The sequence below is a fragment of the Nipponia nippon genome, unplaced genomic scaffold (genome assembly GCF_047370975.1).
Source record: "Nipponia nippon isolate SJK-2023a ecotype South Korea unplaced genomic scaffold, ASM4737097v1 scaffold_1, whole genome shotgun sequence".
NCBI classification, from domain to species: Eukaryota; Metazoa; Chordata; class Aves; order Pelecaniformes; family Threskiornithidae; genus Nipponia; species Nipponia nippon.
Genome location: NW_028262290.1, coordinates 164551905 through 164572322, shown reverse-complemented (window position 1 = coordinate 164572322; position 20418 = coordinate 164551905). Strand labels below are relative to the sequence as shown.

The window sequence follows — 20418 nt, the reverse complement described above, 5'->3', positions numbered from 1 at the left end:
ATCCTCCTTTCTGTTGTCACGAGCTTCATGTTGCGAGGTTCTAGCTTTGGTTAAACGAGCAGGAAAAAATGCTCCCCAGAAATTTTCTGGGCGTGTACCTGCTTCACAGCACCTGGCTTTCCCCATCCTGACGGTCTGAATCGCTGTGGCCAGGCTCATCCTGCAGTGGCGAGTGATGGACTGTTATATATTTTTTTTTTTTTTTTTTTTCCCCCTGAATCGTGGGGTTGTATGTTTTGAGGGACGCGTTTGCAATGGGGAAACGTCCCCTCTAGATGGCAGAAATGACAGCAGGAAAGCGCGGGGGGCCCGCGCTGCGGAGCGGCAGAACGCCGAGCTGCAGGACACAGCGCTGGCCTCAGTCCGGTGGTCGCCGGCCACCGCGTGGGACCGGCGGTGCTGTCGCCAGATGGAAATGCCCGGGCGCTGCCTGCTCAGCCCTCCCGCCAACGCCCCGAGAGCTGTGCGGCTGCCAGCCCTGAGCCCACCCTTCGGGTCTCCCGCTGGGAGAGGTGAGTGACACCCGGCAACGGGAAGGGACGATGCTTCAGCCAGCGCTTGGAAAATGGGGGGAAAAAAAGTCATTTCGATGACTTGCGTCCCCTTTCCCTGGTGGTAACGGAGAGGGAAGTCCTAAATAACCCGCCCTTTATCGGGTGACCTGCTTTTAGCGGCTGCCGCTGCGTCTGACGGACCGAAGCGGTGAACGCCTGGATGCCTGGCGCTAATGCGAGGTGACGGGGTGGCCGTCGGGACGGCGATGGGTGGCGGAGGGACCGGGAGCGGGTTGCCGGAGCCGGGGCTGGTCGCTGAGCGGGTGATGTGGCTGTTGAGCAGCTCTCGCCAGTCGTTTTTGGCAGCTGTGCCCCTCTCCGTGTTTGGCGTTTTGGAGGGGCCAAGCCGCACATCGAATCTTGTAATGGGATGGGCAGAGGCACCTGTTGAAATGGGTTTAATTTCTGCCTCCTCAAAATGGGACATCTATTTTATTAATTGCATTTGCAAACATAAATACCTTTCCCGATCCGTATTTTCGGTACCGGCTGGCTGGGAACGCAGCCACCCCAGCGTCCCTGGGGCAGGCAAGGACCGTGCTGTGGTGGCCACCGAATCCAGGGTCCTCCACAACTGCAAACGACGGCTCCCGGCGCTCGATGTGGGACTGGGGATGGGATTGGGGGATCCGACTGTGGCAGAGTGAGGGGACAGGGGTCTCCCTGCCCAGGGCTTTTCTGGGATTAAAGATGCTGGTCCTGGCCGGGACCCAATTTCCCACCTACGAGATCTTCCAGGCAGGAAGGTGCTGACCGTACCAACCAACAGATTTGGGGCGTTTTGGGGTGAAGGTGGGCGAGGTGAAGGACAAGAGGAAGCTAACGCTGTCAATTCTGGTTTTAGTTAGCTCTCCCAACAGCCGTTAAAAACCTCGTCACCTGGCTGCGGGGGACCACGGGGATGAATTTCTCCCCCCGAGTGTGGCTGTGACTCCTGCTGCTCTATCTTGGGGTACCCCCAAGTGAAAGAACGGGCAGAAATGTCACAAAAAGGGGTTTTATATATATATATTTTTTTTTTTTATCCTTCACTGGTCCATCAGACTGGGATAACATTGAACAGATTTCAGCTTTTTTCAGCTCTGTGAGATGCTTTGGGAAGTGCGGCAGCTCCTCATCCTGCATCCCTGCAGGAGGAGGATGCTGGGGGAGGGAGGAAGGCTAATCCCCGTGAGAAGGGTGCGTGGGGCAATGCGAGAAGCCACGCTGGGGAAGAGCTGGGGCAAAACTTGCCTCGGGGGCTCTCCCTGGCTGGGGCTGAGGATATTTTGGAGCCAATGCCCAAAAAATAAATCCCCATAGCACTCTTGCTTCAGAGCAAGAGCTTTGCAGTCTTGCTCTTGTGGTTTTTGCTGAATCCGGGCTGACACGCCGCTTTTGGGGCAGGAGCTGATCGCTCTTCCCACCCTCCTGTTCACTCAAGGTCTTTGGCAATGGAAGGAACCCCTTCAAGAGGTGAACGTGGGGTTGGTGGCTTTAGCGGCAAAGGTGACCTCTGCTCCGACCCGGCGGCACCGAGTTGCTGCCTGGGAAGGACGTCATGCACGAGGGCAGGCAGTCCCCGAAGCCAGTGCCCAAATCATCCTGGGGGAAGCCCAGAGAGGCTGGAGCCACGCTCCAGGATAGCTTCAAACAACCAAAATTAGCCCAAAGCCCATCTGCCTGTGGCTCCTTCCAGCATCGCACCACCACCCCCACCCCCCCCCCACCCCCCCGATGATCCCATGGTCCAGAGACTTTTCCTTGCCGTGGCTTTTCTTGGCATCTCAGTGCTTTTGGAAGCAGCCCTGATTTTCCAAGCTTCCGTGTGATTGCAAAAGGGCACCGCAGGGCAGAGCCAGCCTGGGAAATAATTGGGTGGCTGGCGTATAAAATAAGCAACAAGGAAAAAAAAAAGAAGTAGGAATAACCGTGGTCGTCTTGCTTGCCCGGCTGTGTCTGTGTGCGTGCTGCCTATCGCGAGCACTGGGATTTCGCATCCCAGGTGTGATGGGATGTGCTCACGTCGGTGCACGGGGACGGCGTGTGGTGGGGAGGGCTGTGGCTGCAGCGACCTGTGTGCTGTCAGGAGTCGTTATTGGGGGAGAAAAACCTTACTGCAAGCCAGCCTGGGCTCCTTGCACGCATTTAGGACCTTCCAGAGGGGCCATGCAGCCCGTCAGTGGAGTTAGCGCTGCCTGGCCCAAGCACGGCTGAGGGCTCTGAGGCCACCAGTTACCAGCTTTTCTGGCAAAAAAAACCCTTCTTCTTTTTTTTTCCTGCTATATCGAGTGCCTGCATTTCCATCGGTATGCACCAAACCTCTTCTAGGAAATCCTTTGGCAGCCTGCATGGCCTCAAAGAGGACCGCAGGGGGTTCAGGTTGTCATCCCTCTCCCTGGGGTCACCCCACCACAGCGGAGCCACGGGGTGAGAGCTGCCGGCGCTCCCCAACCCGCCGCCGTGCAAAATCCTCCGGCGTCTCGCCAGCCACGCAAAGCCGGCTGACTTTGCCCTGGAGTGGAGGAGGAGCACGTCCACGGGAGCAGGAGGGCGGTGGGCTGGGGGTGGCTTTCCCCGGCCGAGGAATCCAGCTGTGCTGGATTGTGTTTGTTTTTTTTTTTTTTAGGGGGCTGCAGCTGAGATTGGTCTTATGCCGGGGTGGTGTGGTCCCTGCCTGGCGATGCTGATGTCCTTTTTGTGCTCTCCCGCAGGACGGCGAGGTGACCACCGCATGCCGGCTGCCGCTGCCTTGCGCTGAGACACCCACCAACACCAGGTAGGTCCCATAAAACCACAACAGCTCATAACCCTCGCTGGGGCTAATCGACCCCGGTGGCACCCGACCCGTGCCAGCACCCCTCGGCCAAGACATTGCTCCTTCGGGGCTCATTTTTCGTGACTGTGCTGCTGCTGGAAAGCAAGTCGCGGGGGAGGACTGAGTTTTCTCTCTAGCACAGGGTATTGGGGAGCATCCCGTCGGTTTGTGATGCTCCAGGGTGCTTGCAGGAGTCATGCCATCTCCAGCTCCATTGGCTCCACGAGGATAAGAGCTGGACCGGGAGCTGGGATGTGCCTGCCTTGCTGGGTGCTGTATTTGGGTCAGCCTCATCGACTGGATGCACAACTGTGTCATCCCTGGAGAGCGCGGGATGCCGATCCATAAACGGGACCGGCTCCGGACGGGGTGGCACGCACCGCGAGGAGCACCGGACAGGGCGAAACACCGGCATCAACAGTGCGCTCCCCATTTGTCCAGCTCAGCCCTGCTCCTGGGCTTCAAAAATGGGCAAAAAAAATGGGGAATCCAGTACAGGCTCGGCTTTTTCCAACAATAGCAGCTGTGACTCCGCTTGTCCAGGATGTGGCTCCAGCCCCGTAAATAGCCAGAAGCCATCTGCAATTCAGATTGCGTGCGGCTGGCAACTGGTACAACCGGACGCTTGTGAAATCGGGGATACGTCCCCCTCCTGACGCCCGAGTTCTCTCTCCTCAGGCACAAAAGGAGGGAGGAACAGGATGTTTTCCTGGCTTTTACTTTCCCCATCCCAGCTGCCAGAGATGCGAGGAGGTGATAAAAAGAAGGGAGGCAGAAAAGGCAAAATGCCGGTACCCAGGTTGAGCTCAAAGAATTTATATATTTTATTTCACTGCCCCATAGAGGGGATTATTTTAGTGAACCCACACGGGGAGGAGACCCCTGGGAGTCGGCGCCAACAGGCGCAGGGAAGGACAGGGCAGCTGTCCCCCTGCCATCAGCCCCGTGGTGGCCACGTCCTCAGTCCAGCATTAAGTTGCAGATATTCCCTTGAAGCACCGGGGTTTCTTCTCCTGTGTTTGCTATCAAGCAAGTCTCGCTGATGGACAGCAAAGCGCCTACGTGGTGGGTGTCCCTGGCTCCCTAATGCAAAGCCAGCACAGAGGTGATGGGGACTGAGCCCTGCTGGGAAAACTCTCCAAAAAGCCAAGTGCAATGCTCCAGTCCCTCCTGTTACAATCGGCAGTGTGCTGACCTGGATATACTGGGTACAGGATGAGGAAAAAAGGGGAGGCTTTATAATTTTTCCTGGTTGGAAGCGCAGGATACTCGAACTGCATCCCTGCTCGTGGTGGTGGTCCCACGGATGCCTCCCGGACACAGCAGCGTGGACCGGAGAGAGAAAACAACACCCAGATTGGGGTGGAGAGGGGACACTGGTGTCACTGGCCATGCCTGTGGGGTGATGGCCCTCCCTGGGAAGCCACGGCCGGCATCCGTGGGGTGAGAGAGCTTGTCAGGCTGTTTCCCTGAGCGAGGAGGATGAGCTCACATGTTTCATCGATTCGGTGTCTGATTGCTAATTATTATGGTAGCTTGACCTGCAGAGGCCAGCGAGCCGTAACGCCTACAGTCATCTCGGCCAGCACAGGCATCCTCGTGGCTTCAAACCTGGGCTCAACGTCCCTTCTGCGCCCTCCTCCCGGCCCCGGGCTCCCGAGCGCTGTCTGCACACCCTGCCCTGCCAGCATCGCCGGCGAGCAGCCCAGCTTCATCACAGCAGCTTTTCCACCTTTAATTTGCCTCTGTATATATATATATTTATTTTTTTGAATGCACCAGTTTTTTCACCCCATCTGCCCTCCAAAGCATGGATGCTGCTGCTCCCTGGGGCCATCACACTGCAGCTTCGCTCCATCGGCTTTAGGACCGACCCCTAACCTGCAGACACCAGGAGCAAAAATAAAGCAGACGGCACCGCTGTGGTAGCACCTCTGGGCACTTTGCTGGTTTTATTGCTGAAATCCAACCTGATTGCCCTTGTCCTATCCACCGTGGTCATAGGGAAGAAATTTCACCGGTGGTCTTGCAGCAGCTCCTGGTGTTTCTAAAGATGGGCAGGGTCTTCCTTCATGCCTTAGCATCTTGGCTGCAGCAAACTTGCCTCTCTGGTCCCTGGGTGCCTCTGAGAAGAGTTTGGCTCTGTTTTCTCTCCACCTTCCCATTTAGCAGTTGCATTTATCAACAAGGTTTTCCCTCCTCTTCTCAAGCCTGATCAGACCCAGCTCAGCCTCTCCTCGCGCGTCCCATCCTCCAGCCCTGACCATCTTGGTGGCCACCACCGCATCCTCTCCAGCTTCTCAGCGTGTTCCTCCACTGGATGCAGCATCCAGATGCAAAGTCCCTGGAAGGATCCCCACAAAATACCACCCAGAGCCATCCTTCTGTGTTATCAGTGAGCTGTTAACACCCGCTCCCAAACCAGTCTTCCCATCACTTTTGTACCCCTGATGTATTTTATCTAAGATCCTATTTCCTTCCTCTCTCATAGGAACCTCACACCAGGCAATAGCGTAACGGTGTTGGCAAGGCAAAACTGAGATCTGCCCTGTCCCTAGGTCTGTTATCTTGTCCTAGGAGGAAAACAAAAGGCTCCTGCTCCTCCCCAGTGGTAGGATGAAGCCTTTGGGAGCTCGCAGAGGAGCAGAAGCTTCACCCTGTGCCACCGCACGCAGGAGCCACGGCTCCGGAGGGGACAATGACTGCATTGAGCGTGGGCGCTGCAACGCTGCCGTATTGTGCCTGGCAGAGAGATGCTCGGGAATAATCGCCTCCTCCTTGGCTTTGTTGCAGGGCTGAGGCCGGTCGTGCTGCAGGACTTTTCCCCCCCCGAAGGTCTCCGGTTATGCGGTGAGGACCCGCAGCTCAGACGCACCTTTTTTTCCTGGCTGTGAAAGGTACGGCTCGTCTAAGCGCCTCCTTACCGATACGCGACTCTGGGGGTATCGCTGATTGGGGAAAAACGTGGATTTGGGGACAAAAGGATGCTCTGTTCTTCATCCCAGGGGGCCATATCAGACTTTCATTGATCCCTGTAATATATTTTGTATGTGTTATATTGTATATATTATATATAGTATATTTTTTATATATCACATATATATAAAGTCAACATCGAGAGCCATACAAAACATTTTATAGGCATAAAAAGAAGTAAGACAATTTGTATTAAATACGTGCCTAAGCTGCAGCAATCCAACTCCACTCAGGGTCTGGGCAATCCCTTAAAATTTAGATCCAGGGTTTTGCTTGAACCTGTTTTAACCAAGGCTGAATGAGACTTCGCTCCGGGTCTGAAACAGAGCAAGGCTGAGATTTTTTAGAAGCATATTTAAGGTTGTTTTCAAGCTGGGTGCCTACGAAAGGATCTTCCTAAACAGTTTCTGGTGAGGGTGTTTTTCCTCACCCAAAATCTGCTCAAAAAGCTCAAATCTGGGCTGAAGGTTCGGCTTGCAACCGTGTCCAGGGCAGCACCAGCTGCAGGAGCAAGCGCTGTGGCGATGCCTCCCTTCTCCTTCCTCCTCCATCCCCGGAGCATCCTACAAGCTGATTTCTTCTTGAAAACCCCTTCTGGGAAGGCATCCCCCCTGTGCGGTCAGCCAGGCTGTTTCCCAGCTCGTTCCTCCCCGAAAGCAGCTGGAGAGAAGAAACACACTTGAGAAATGAAATAAGAGGATGAAAACTTGGCTGCCCCATCCCAGCTGTGCTGGGGAGCGAGGACATCCCTTCTCTTTAAAACCATGAAAAACAAGTTATTTTGAGTAGTTTCACATGGCGGGTGCTACTTAAGAAATGCTGAGGGACGTGCACTGGGTCCCTGGAGGACTGAGATTGAAGAATCACCAGATTTTAAAGGTTTAGAGCCATCTCCATACTGGGATTGCTCAGTTTTAGGCGGGGGTTCTTTAATTGCAGCGAGCAAAACCTTGCTGGTTTGAACCCCTGAAAGCCCCGTCTCGCCTTGCAGCACGGGGCCTTTAAGGAAAACATCAATTATTGTGAGATCAGCCATAAAATCATGCGAGCTGGCAAGGCGAAGGAACAGATGATAACACGCCAAAGGTCGCAGCCGCCGGACGGCAGCAATTATTTAATCCCTGCTTGCTGCATTCGAGCGTGGGGTAACATCACCCCCCTCCTTGACCGGAGCCCCGCATGGGGGGCAAAACCCTCTGGCTGAGAGCAGGAGGGGCTGGAGGAGGAAGAAAAGGTCCTCTCTGTCCCCTTCCAGCTGTTTTCCCTTCCAGCTGTTACCCACAGAGCAGGGTGATGCTTCCAGCCACCCCCCCGCCCTGCAAAACGGGGCTGGGAAGGGAGCAAAGGGATGAAGAGGGTCTGGGATGGGGCTGGCAGGGAGCTCTCGGCCACCGTAAAATACTAAAAATGTAAAATTTGAGCACCGAGTGCTGTTCGCTTTGACATAAAAATCGGGGCGGGGGGAAAAGAGGTTTTTGCTGCTGCTGCAGTATATCACGGTAGCTGTAAGGACAGGTCGCGTTTGCAGCCGTCTTTCCTTTCTGCTTCACCCCTGTTTGAACAGAAAGGAAAAGAAAACCCAAACAAGAGGGAAGCGTTTCTTATCCCGTGGCAGCACCTCTGCTTTCTGCCTCCCCTCTCCTGCTCCAAGGAGCTCCCTCTTCGCTATTATTAGCCCTAAACCCTCAGACTATTTGAATTATGTGATTTTTCCCTAAGCATTGCTCTTGGCTCCTGAAAGCATCGCCACATTCTCATTTTTTCCTGGACTTTTTTTGGGTGCATATAAGGAAACGAAAAAAAAAATAAAAATAAAAGGAAGGGAAAGAAATCCTTGGCATCCCGGGGAGCGATGGGTTTGCGGCTTCAGACTCGGAGGAGCTCTCGTGTCTCGGGAAGCTTCCCCGGTGGAGGTCTCCACGTCATCGCCTCCAGGCCGGTGCAGCGGGAAGGGAGCTGGGTTCGAAGGGGTGGGAGGGGAGGAAAAGCAACGGCTGGGGAGCTCTGCCTGCGGCTCCGCGCGCCACGGCGGGGAAGGATGGGACGTTTTTGCAAAGGACTGAGCCCAGCGCTTCTCCGTATGTTACTTTTTGTTTTGTTTTTTTTCCTCCCCTCCACTTTATTCTGATATTTTGTCGGATGGTTTTAGCTTGGCCGATTCCCAGCACTTCGCAAACCCCCTCCTTCTGCTTCCACCCACCTCTGCTCCCACCCTGCTCGCCCCTGCTCTTCATTTTCTGTCCTTTCCCCATCACTCGGGTGGGGAACGCGTTTGCCGTGACCTAACGTTCGTGTATTGCTTTTCCCACCTGTGGTAAGAGACAAAACATCCCTATTTGGCGTCAGTTTGCGCACACTTTGTCGCCATAAATCATCCCCCGTGGCGCGGGGCAGTGCAAATCCATCTTCAGGGAGTTTGGGATTAAACCATCGGTGTTTTAGGGGTTTCCATTGGGGAAAAAGCTCTGTGCTCTGGGACCTTCTGGCCAGTCCCCATCCCGAACCTCCTCCCCATCTCACCAGAGGTGGGGAGAGGAAGATGCTTCGGGGTCTGTTTTTTCCTGCTAGTCCTGCTCCTGCTCCCTTGGGTTACGTTTCTGAGACTTCTGCTCGTACAGCAAAGTTTAGGGTCTGCAGCCTGCTTGCTTTTGGAGCATCAGCTTATGTGGCACATGCTCATGCATCACGAGCTGGTCTTTAAAGACCAGGCATGGGCAGAGACCAGTGCCCGTAGGAGCCCACCCCAGCAGGAGATGCAGTTCTGCAGCTGGTGTCTCTAACCCACAGACAAAAGGGTCATTGATAAGTTTATGTTCTCTGTAAGGTGCTTTTGTATTGTGTTGGTTTTTAAATAATACCCAAGGATGTGGGCACAGTTTTCATCCTCACATCTCGAAGCACCTCGCAAAGGGTGTCTTCTCTTCCACGCAGCTGGGGAAACTGAGGCACAGGGAGGTCAGTGGCTTGGCAGCATCACCACCAGCGGGAGCTGAACCTGCTCCTTGGTGGCCTCATCTTCTTGGCCAACAGGCCTTCCTTGAGAGAAAACTCTCCTGTTGGCTACCAAACATGCAGGATGCTCCTCTGGGGTGGGATCTCCTTCTCCAGCTTGTATCCCCCATCGACACCTCTAGGTCCTTAGACGAATCTTGTTCAGAGATGCTGTTGCGTTTCCGTAGCCTTTATCAAATCCATCCTTGTTAAAACCCTAAGATCTTCCTTGTGGTTAATGGGTGACCCTTAGGTCCCTCCTACCTCCAGGTCACTGGTACAGCTGTAGCAAACTTGGTTGCAACCAGCATTTGTCCAAAGGGATCCCCTGAGAGTGGGGCTCGAAGGACCTCCTGAGCCCTCCTGGTCCGTGCTGTGCCCCATGCGTGGTGGGCAGGCATTTCCCTTGCACACCCTTGGGGCTCCATCTCCTCCCATCCCAAAATTCCCTTTCCATCTATACCAAGCACAGGAGTTTGGCTTAATAGATGTATTTAAGCTGTGCTTAATGGGAGAGAGCCGTGTCCTCTCCTGGCAGAGGGTGAGTGAACATCCCCATACCCAAGCAGAGGGAAGCGAAGAGCCCCCTGAGTCTCAGGAGGCCACAGGCACCTTCTCCTTTCACCCAAATTACCTTGAAATGCCACAGGAGGGCAATCTGTCCTCTGTCCAAAGCCTCCTCAGAAAGCCAGAGGAAGGAAAGCCAAGGTAACACAGCCCAAGTGAGCCATGGGTGGGTAGGAAGGGGGAAAGGGCCATGTCACTGACGGGGAATCTGCACCTTGTACTCCTGCAAGCTCTGAGAGCTATTTCTGAGACAATCCTTGCGTGTTGTCCAAGACCGAAATACCAGAAGATTTTTTTCGGTGTGTGTAATAAGGAAACCCCTCCTTCCCCTGTCATGTACTGCGGAGGTGGAGCGCAGCACTCGGCATGCACCGCGTTTCTGCAGGTCCCAGCACTGCGCAGGACTCTCCTCTCTCGTAATTTATGGCTGGTTTGGAGCTCTTCCACCCGAGGTTCATCCAACCAGCACAAGGTTCATTTTTAAGGCTGTGCAGCTCCCTTTGACCCGGTTTGTTGCTCAGAGATCTTGGTGACCGGCCATGTAAACTGCTGTGGTTTCTGCTCCTTGCTGCCAGAAAAAGAGAAAATAAAGGCGTTTGTGCAGGGTTGCTGCGTGCCCCCAGTGCAACCCAGGGCTGAGGCAGCAGGGGACAGGGGAAATGGATAGAAAATGAGGAGCCCTGTCCTATAAATTAATTAAGGCATATGGAGGTAAACTGCTGTTTCACTCCTAACTTCTAACTTGTTCACTTCTAGCTTTGCTAGAGCAATTTGTTTACCTCCCTGCCTCTGCCAGAGGGGCCTGGTGGCATTTAGGGACATGGTTTAGTGGTGGACTTGGCAGTGCTGGGTTAATGGTTGGACTTGATGATCTCCAAGGTCTTTTCCAACCTAACTGATTCTATGATTTTTTTGGTGCTGTGGGGTGGCCCGTCAGCTCTCTGGCTGCTTCCCCAGAAGGTGGGGACCCTGGGGCTGCCTGCCAGGTGCCCTGGGCTGTCCCTAGGGCATGAGGTGGCTCTATGTAGGGTCCATTTACATCCCGCGGGGTCTCAGAAGAGCTCCTCTGAGACCTTCATGCCCTCTTCTGTGGTCTGTCTTCTCGCTCCCCCTGAGGGCCGAGCAGTCTCCTGGGGAGGATGCCAACTTCTCCCGGCCACTGGTGGGTGCGGAGGTGTGGGAGATGTTGAGCAAGGGGGGAACCGATGGGAATCTCGAGGGTGAGTTGTGCAATTGCAGGACAACTGAGGTACCTGGTTTGCTGTTGGATGAAGCTGCTCAGGGCCCTGTCCAGTCGAGTGATCTCCAAGGGTGGTGATCCCACCAGCTCCCCGTGCCAGTGTTTGTCATGGAGGCTTTTTTATTTCATATCCAGTTGACATTTTTCTGGCTGCAGCTTGGCCTTCCATCGTGCGCTTCTGAGAAGCGTCTGGACCGCTGTCTCTATAACCTGCCATAAGGCAGCTGCACGCACCCATAAGATCTTCCCTTTCTCTTCTCCAGGCCGATCAGACCCAGCTCGCTCTCAGCCTCTCCTTGCGCATCCCATTCTCCAGCCCACAACCATTTTGTAAGCCTCTGTAGGACGCGCTCCGGTACCCTTCGTGCACTGGGGAGCCCCAAACTGGACACAGTACCCAGCTGTGGTCTCACAAGGGCAGAACAGAGGGGATTATAGCAGCGCTCACTCCTCTGGCTGCGCGCCTGCTGAGACAGCCCGGCACAGGGGTGGCCTTCTCTGCTGCAAGCCCTCACTGATTAATGTCCAACTTGACCATCACGACTCTCGATCCTTGCCTGCAGAGCCGCTCCCCGCCATCCTGTGTCCTGTCGCCTACCGGGGCCACCGTTCTGCCTTTGCCGCTGTTGAACTTCACCTGGGTCCCACCAGCCCGTTTCTCTCCAGCCTCCTGAGGTCCCCCAACACAGCGGCACTGCCTCACGCTGCCCATCCATTGCTCCCCACAACCAGGAGCGGCCCCAAACTCGGTCCCATCACCCCAATCATTAATGATGCTCAACAGCCTTGGCCCCAGCTGTCAGTCCTGGGAGGTGCCACCACCAGCTGACCTCCGCCGGGAGGGGACCCGGCAGCGCCGGGGGGTGACAGGGTGGCACCAGCTGCTCCATGGGGGCCAGGATGGTGTTGGGGTCACGAGTCCCTACTTTCTGCGTGAATTACATCCAGCATCCCCATTTCAACAGAGATAAGACCCATTTTGACATAGCAAGGACTGAGGGATCTCGGTGTCTCCTGAGGCTGCGTTTCTGCTTTGCTTTGTTATTTCTGACCACAACTTTTAATACCCTCTTAAACACACACTCGGCCAAGAGCTTTACGAGTGTCTGCTTTGTGCGAAGCGCCTTTCAAACGCGAGGTGCAGCGAGCTGCAGATGGCACGCGTGAGCGGGCTGCTGGTGGGATATAAATGGGCAAAATCACTGGAAAACGGCCCAGAAATGCAGCTCGCCCCCCGCCGCGGCCGAGCCACTGGGCTGAAGCGTCGCTGCCAGCTCCTGTCTGGCCCTGGGGCATCTTTGGGTGCTTAAATCCCTTCTCTGTCTGACCTTCTGGGTCAACGGGGAGTTAATCCAACTCAGGACCCCAAATGACGTCCCCCACCGGTTTCGGCCCCTGAGGACGCCCTGCCGTGCATCCGGAAACCTCCGCTTCGGAAACCTGATGCCGGTTCAAAAGTGAGCCTGAGCCAAATTCCTCCAGCCACATTTTCATCATCCCTTTTTTTTTTTTTTTTCCTGCTGAGGACAATGGTATTGCTCGCTCCTCTGCCCAGCCCTTTCCTCTGCGCTCCCAGACAGAAATAGTTAACCAGGTTCACTAAGAAATTAATGTCCTCGTTTCCTTTCCAGCGCAGGCAGCTCCCCCCTGCCTCCCCCCGCCCGTCTCTCTGCTCCGAGCCCTGGGGAGGAGCCGCTATCTAGTGAGATGATGCAAAAGCAGACGTTGTCTCCCTGGCCCTGGCAGTGTTGCGATGACCTGGTGGCCTGTGCAAGTGCTGCCAGGTCCCCCGGGGCTCTCGGCAGCACGAGAGCAGCCCTTTGCTCTCCTCTTGCGATCGGTGGGACGGGAGCACCTCGTGGCTCCGGGGAAGACGTGAGTCAGCCCCAGCTCTGGAGAGTTTCAAGTCAAAACAGATCAAGCTAATAAAAAGGAAGCGATGCTGGAGAAGAGGAGGGGAGGAGAGGGGAGAGAGAGAAAAGACAACACCACGGGCATTGCAAAGCAATCCCTGCGGTAGAAGAACCTCATTTGATAGCATGGCTTCTCCTGAGGTTGTGGTTGGGTCCCCCAGGAAAGGGGAGACCACGGGGGCCCGGGCCCTGTGCTGACCCCGGCACCCAGACTCCACGGCCTGCATACGGGACACCCCGGGCTGGTTTCGGTTGCCCACATGCTTTGGGTCATCTGAGATGCCACAACCCGTTCGTTTTGCCAGGGCGGCGGGGCGGGCTGCTGGCTCGCACGATGCTCCAGCTGCCAGAGCGGCGATACGGCGGTCGGGAGGAGCCGCTCAGCGCGCTCCAAGGGCACCCGGAGGAAGGCCGCCTTTCAATGGGGCTTTGTTGTGGGCTTGGCTTGGCGGGAGGTGGTTGCTCTGAGGCTGCAAACTCCCTGGACAAAGCATTTTTCACGTGGCGGGACTGGGGGGAGACGGGCGAGAAGGAGTCAGCCGTAGCTTCAGCTCCTGGTTGAATGGACCCAGAGGTTTGCACAGGACAGACGTGGCGTTCGGTGGGGAACGCCGGTTTGGTGGAGCATGAGACATCCCACCGCCCCGGCTGGGGCATGGAGACCTGCTTGGCATCCCCATGTGAGCGGAGAGGTGAGGAGCTCCAGCAGGAGAGCAGAGCTCTCCTGGACGTCCCCGGGGTGGTGAGTTGGTCTGCAGGCTGCCGTGATTTTGGGAGAGGAGGAGGAGGATGGCTGTGTCTCCTCCTTTGAACGCAGCCTGGGAGATGGCCCGGGGCTGATGCTGGCCACGCTGCAGCGCTGCTGGTCTTTCGGTGGGTGGGATCCGTGGCAAAGAGGCGAGAGGTGGGGCTGGTCCCTGCATGGGGGCTGCTCCAGGCCTCCCCCTTCTTGGCTCGGGTTTGACCGAGGCTGTTTCTGCCTGGAGATCGGAGAAAGCTCCAGTGGCAAACGCAGGACAGGACTGCCTGGTTCTAGCTGTGATCCAAGGACATCCTTGGAAAGGTTTTGAGCTCCTCCAGCACTTCTGGAGCTGGTTTGCAAGATAACCTTACTCCTTGCTGTTATAGAGAGGGATGCCCTGGAAAACAGGAGGAGATGGATGCAGCCAGGCCAGAAGAGCAGCAGGGAAAAGCAGGCAGTTTTCTGCAAGAAATACTGTGTCTAACGGCAAACACATGTGAGGTTTCACACTCTGGCCAGGACGCGCGTGGGTGTGGAGCTGATTTATTGAGTCCTGCGTGAGCGGAGCTCCCCCGGAGATCCCGAGGTGGGAGGACAAGGAGGAAGCTCTGCTCTGAGCAGCTGCTTTCTTGCAAGCTTTTGCACTGCATCGCTCTCCCCCAGGTCTCGTGGCTGCAGAGCCTCCTGGCAGCCCACTGCACTTTTTTAGCCATTCCAGAAAATTTTAATAGTTCTAGTAAGGGTGAACTCTGATGCGTGACTTATAGGGAGTGTTTTTACCGTGTTTATGTTGGCAGGCTGTAGTTTATGTACAGTTTGAAATATTCACTGAAACCTCTTATCGCTGGAGCTTAAAAACAACAGAGTGCTGATGAAAGTCCTGCACTAATTGAAGAAGGGTTGATTTAGGGCTCGGGCTGCCCAGCAGCTGTGCAAAATGCCTGGCTTTTGCCCAGCTCAGAGAGGCTGCTGCAGCCTGCAGTCCCCATGGGGAAGGAGGGAGGATTTCACCCATCAGCGTGGTGGGGATCCATCCAGATTTAGCTGTTACACCAATGAAGGCCGTATCTGGCACCGAGAGACCCAGACCGTGATGCCTGGGGCTCCCGTCTGCGCTCCCAGCCTCCCTGGCCTGGCAGAACAAGATGATCAGCAGATGCAAGATGCTTAAACGTGCTTTTTTATAACCCAAACCAGCTCACCCGCGTGCTCGGATACAGGGACAATACCTTATGCTGGTGTTAAAAACCCAGCTCGTTTCCATTGCCATCCCTCCTCCGTGCCTTTGCTAGGATCTCAGTGGCACCACTCATGTTTTAATAAAATCAGGGACTTTAGTGAGATCCCATCAGCATCTGTGGGATTTGGCATACTCGAACCTCCCAAGCGTCTCGCAAACACCACCTTCCTGCTCTTCTAACATTTTCCACTGAAGGGCAGGACTGTCCTTCTCCTGTCAGACCTGCAGTCAAGGTCTGAGAGCAGGAAGCTTCTTCAGGTGTCAGCAACGGGTCATCGTGGAGCAGCAGGCAGCAATTTATCCATCTGCCAGAAGATACCTACTTTACGATCAGTTCCTGACCCCTCCAGTTGTGTCCACCTTTCCTCCTCCAGCATCACGGGTGCTAAGGAGAAGTGGGTGAACAGTGGGGTGCAAGCAGCACCTTTGCGTGGGATGGGTATTTTTAAGGGTAGTTAAAAATGTAAACTAGCAGGAGAGAGTTGCAGGAGGATACCACCTCTTGGACAGAGTGTGCTTCTGGTCTCCTGGCTCCCAAGAGCATGTAGTGAAATTTAGAGGAGCAGAAAGAAGAGCCGAAAACGGAGTCGTGTCCCAGACCAGCCCTCAGAGGCCAGGTGGACATTGAGCTCAGCTCCAGGGAGGACTGAACACCCAAGTTTAGGCAAGTAAATCCCACCCAAGTGCCTTAAAAACAGTCTTGGAGAAGACGAGAGATCTTTTCCTTTTGAGGAGAAGCCACCGTGGTCCTGCCTCCACATCGCCCCACAATTGCCCCATGCCCCTGCAATCCTTTTCCTAGAAACATCTACTGGGACTCCCTTGCCAGGCAAAAGGGCAATTTATCCCAGGCCAGTTGGTTAGGAAAGATCTTGACTCGCTTTAGGCATCCTACTCGATGTATCCTAGTAGATGTATCCTGCTAGGTGTATCCTACTAGATGTATCCCGCTAGAAAGGGAGGGAGAGAAAGCCACAGGATTAGAGGCACATCTACATTCTCCCAAGTCACAAGGGATAGGATGAGAGGGAACGGCCTCAAGCTGCGCCAGGGGAAGTTTAGGTTGGATATTGGGAAAAACTTCTTCCCCAAAAGGGCAGTCAGGCACTGGCACAGGCTGCCCAGGGCAGGGGCTGAGTCCCCATCCCTGGAGGGATTTAAAAGCCGGGGAGACGTGGTGCTTGGGGACATGGTTTAGTGGTGGCTTTGGCAGTGCTGGGTTAACGGTTGGACTCGATGATCTTAAGGGTCTTTTCCAACCTTAATGATTCTGTGATTCTATGCCTCCAATCTAGATACACATACCAGAAAATTGAGTGAATTTGGTTGAAAGAGGTTTAGTGGAGCAGGCAGCCTTCTATTTTAAGAGATTCTGATGTCTCTCAGCCTGCACTGGACAGATTTAAAAAAATAAAACCAACCAAAAAAACTCCACTTCTGCTACTGGCAGTAAAATTTTGGCTGGCATGTGTGAACCTCTATTAACCTGTGGCCCGTGCTAATGTGCTGGTACAGGGACAAGCCTTACAGTAGGGGAGTCCATCCTGCTGTTATTCCTTGTAATGGCAAGCTTCCAAAAAATGAGCCAAAGCAAATATTTGTAGGAAAGGGGCTGCCCAGAGGGAGCCGCGGCGAGCAGGAACGCTCCTGCCACCGGGCAGGAGGTGACATCATCCGGATTCCTTCGCTGAGGAATGCAGGATTTGCCGTCTTCCCTGCCAGTAATGGCTTTTCAAAAACAGACCTGCCCAGGGATGCACGTTTCCCCCATCCCCTTCTATTGCCCAGCAGAGAGGCTGAACGTCCCCCGTTCCCCTTCTCTTCCACAGCGTTAGTCGGGTTGTTGCATGGGCGGGAGTGAAAAAGGATGACACTGGTCTTTCCCCAAATCGCAGGTAAAAACACCTGAAGTTGAGCAGGAGCTGGACAGGGCTGGTGGGGGAGCGGTGGCTTCTCCTCAGGGCTGGCCAGGATGGGGCAGGTGATGGGCTGAGTATGTGCACGGACGTCTCTGCTGGGCAGGCTTTGCTGAGAGCTGCAAGAGGAGGCCATGTGCGCTGCTCCATGGTGACCCCATTTCTTGGTCCAATGAAGCCCACCGACCACATCACGTGTTTTTGAATGCAGGACTTCAGTGGGCTGACTGGGATAGATATCCCGACATGCAGAGCACCCTGGCTAACCTTGCTTAGTCTGGTGGGGCTAACTCTTAAGCAAAGCCATAACTCCCCTTCCAAGCAGCCCTTGGCTTCTCCATTGGGTTGAGCATCCCCACATCCCACCTCCAGTCCCTTGAGCTTACTCCCTTCCGCCCCAGCTCTACATTGGGTCCCGCTTCAGCAAACACCACTGGAAATTAATAACGGTCGCTAGCGTTCATATGTCATCAGCACTTCCACCAGCATCGGCAACAGTAAAGGGGTCAGTTCCTGTGGGATGGAGACTGTTGCCGTCATTTCAATAGCTGGAACTAGGTGTAGTTCAACTGCCCCTGTTATGAGTCCAACGGGGTGATTTAGTGGTTGGAAAGGCCTGAAGTTTTCTGCTCTCAGTGCCTGACAGAGGATGGCTGGCAGGAAACAAAAGCTCTGTTCTCCAAGGCAGGGGTGGTTTTGCTCCTGCACTGATTCTTTAATTTTCTGCCAGGTTTTGGAAATTCTTGGCTATTACAACTGGACAATTAAATCAAGAGCAGAAAAGAAGGGCTCCAGCCAAAGGAGAAAACCCACTTGGTCAGCTGAATTTTTGAAATGGGGATGGAGTGAGGACCTTTGAATGGACAGCAGCAGAGCAAGGGCTGTCTGAGGTCTGGATCTGCAGTCCTGAAGGTGGTGAGATATGACATTAGGTGTGCCAGGAGACGGCCTGCTCGTTTTTGGAGCCAGCAGCATAGATAAAACCAGTGGGGATGGATGCAAAGGGGAGCCTGGGATCATGGCGGGGTGATGGAATGACATTTTTGTCAAGGCTGTAGGCAGAAGAGACACATCTAAGCAGGATGTAGGTGGTTGGGGTCAAGTCCCCCATGGGACAGGGTGGCAGTGCCATGGGAGAGACCCTCTGTGGGACCTCCTGGGCTTGGTTTGGATATTATCTCCCACCAGGCAAGTCCCTTCCCTCGTCATGTCTCAGCCACCCTCCATCACAGGGCTGCGTCTGGTGATAGTGATCGGGGCTCATGGTTTGCAGGACTCTTACTGCTTGAGAGAAGGCAAAAACATATCTCCCTTGTGCTGTTGGCTTTGGGAGAGGTGGAAATAGGGGTGCCCTGCTCATTTCTGCCTGGTGTCACCCTAGAGACACTAGAGAGTTGGCTGAGCAGCACTGATATGGGCTCCAGAGGGTTGAGGTGAAGGCTCCCAGGCTTTGAGGTCAGTAGGGACCCAACAAACAGCCAGGGAAAAAGACGACGATGGATGAAGATCTGCTTTCAAATGATGCAAGGGAGCTCACAGGCTCCGTATTCGTCACGGCTCAGTGAGTCGGGTACCACCAGCTGGCTGTGGGACTCTGCTCCTCACGGCTGCACACATGGCCCAACCTTGTCCGCCTGTGTGCAAACCGACCCGTCTTATAGCAGTGCTACAGAACACAATTTGGGTTTTTGGTTGACGTCCCTTAAGTTGTTGCTGCTTAATCATTCTCAGAAACACAGATGGTGTTGCGGTTTCTTATTTATTTCTGTCTGGAGGCTAAAGGGAGGATGCCTTGGAGAGGAAGGGAGGGAAAGAACCAGAGATGGAAAGAGTGAATTTTCAAGAAGAGCCTCCCACTACTTCGTCTTCTTTGCCCAGCTTCTGGTAATGGCCAGGTCACTGATTGCAGCTATTTGCTCCAAAAAAATTCCAGGGGGTTTCCTGGAACACCGAAATGTGGTGGGCTGGGTGCCCGGCCAGCGATCACCATCGGAGCTGCAGCAAAGAGGATGGAGCTCGGCTGACCAGCAGCAAACCTGGACATGTCCCAGTAGCTGCCTGTAGGTCAGAAACCCTGACTTGCCATTGCTAAGGGCTATTTATCGCAAAGTGAAGGAGGATCGGGGCTTTTTTCTTTTGCACCCTCTTTCCGCAGCATTGTTAGCAATGACTTAGCAATGTTCACATTAGCAGAGGAGGCTGAACTGGCTCTGGGCTGGCAGACAGCATGGAAGAAAAGAAGTGTGAGCACGAGACTGGGAGACTAGGAAGGGGCTTGCTGCATGTCATGGGGGGATTTTAGTATTCTTGCGGATTAAACTGCTACTGTAGCATCCTCTGTGTCCCATCCCCAGCCTCACAGTGGAGCTTCACGCGTCCCTGCTTGGGAACCAGCCAAGTACCTGGTATGGGGGTGTTTGACCCCTGTGCAAGCCCTAGCGATGGCGGGGGTACCTCCTCTGGCAGCAGGAGCCCACCGCATCCCAGTGGGTAGTGGAGGGTTTGCTGTGACCAGGGTAGCATGCACCCGAGCCTCTCACTTTTCTAGCAAAACCTGCACCCATGCACCCATGTGCCTGGTGCTCTCTTGGGAAGATCTCTACCTTCAGGACCAGCCTGTTGTATAAGCAAAGAGAGAAGAACCTCATCTAGCTGCCCGCTTGTCTCAGGTCGTGGATCAGCCCCAAGCACTGGAGCGTCGTTGGCTCAGACCCACAGCCCTGCCTCTCCATGAACTGCAGAGGTTCCCCTGTGTAAAAGGCGTGGAAGGGCTGTCCACCTCCTCCTCTTGCATCTCCCTTCCTTCCCCTTCCGCCTCAACATGCTCATTCATGAAAAAATATCTGTTGGATGGACATGGGGAGAGGAATTAATGTTGGCGCGTTGTTTCCCGCGCGTTGGCCAAGGGAGGTTGTAGGCTCAGAGGGTTTTAATCTTTGTTTTCACAGCTGGATTGGATATTATCCTTTCTTCTCTCCAGCTTTTTATTGCTGCTCGCTCCCCGGAGCAACCTCTTGCAAAGCAGCGTGCGCACTCGTGTTGGAGCACAACCTGCTGCTGCCTTCCCGAGGGGCAGCGAGTGTGGCTGTCCGCCTTGGGACCGACGACCTGCACATCCCCGGGTGTTCATTAAGGATTGAGACCGTAAGAGATTATGCTCTCCTACAGCGAGGGTCATGCAGCGCGTCCTGTGTCCGGGAGGGCAACGCTGCAGGGAGGAAGGTGCCATCCTGTGATGGTCCTCTAAGAGCACCTGGCTACAGCCCAGATCTCCTGGCTCCCTCCCCCCTGATACTGCGTGGGGTGAAGGCAACTGGGTAGCAGGGACCAGCTTGGTCTGTCCTTTGGTAGGAGGGGGCAGGCAGCAAGGTTGGGGGGTGTCTGCCTTAGCCCTGTGCATGAGGCATGATGGGACCATGGCAAACCCTCAGGCTCATGGTCCCAACCTAAGGATCATGGGTTGGGAGGCTGCTGTAGGGTCT

The 20418-nt window shown here is 54.7% G+C and overlaps 1 protein-coding gene across 3 annotated transcripts in view; it reads left to right on the top strand.

Annotated features, from left to right (window-relative positions):
• The first annotated feature begins 3191 nt into the window (after window positions 1-3191).
• GJC2 (gap junction protein gamma 2) overlaps window positions 3192-20418 on the top strand; it is a 37012-nt gene continuing 19785 nt past the window's right edge. Inside the window, exons 1-2 of one of the 3 annotated variants that reach the window (XM_087731787.1) lie at window positions 3192-3312; window positions 6145-6248. The gene's annotated coding sequence lies outside the window, so the exon portion shown is untranslated. Of the gene's footprint in view, window positions 3313-6144; window positions 6249-8314; window positions 8406-13549; window positions 13731-20418 lie in introns of those variants that run through there. The other 2 variants (XM_087731793.1, XM_087731802.1) reach the window with 2 other exon arrangements.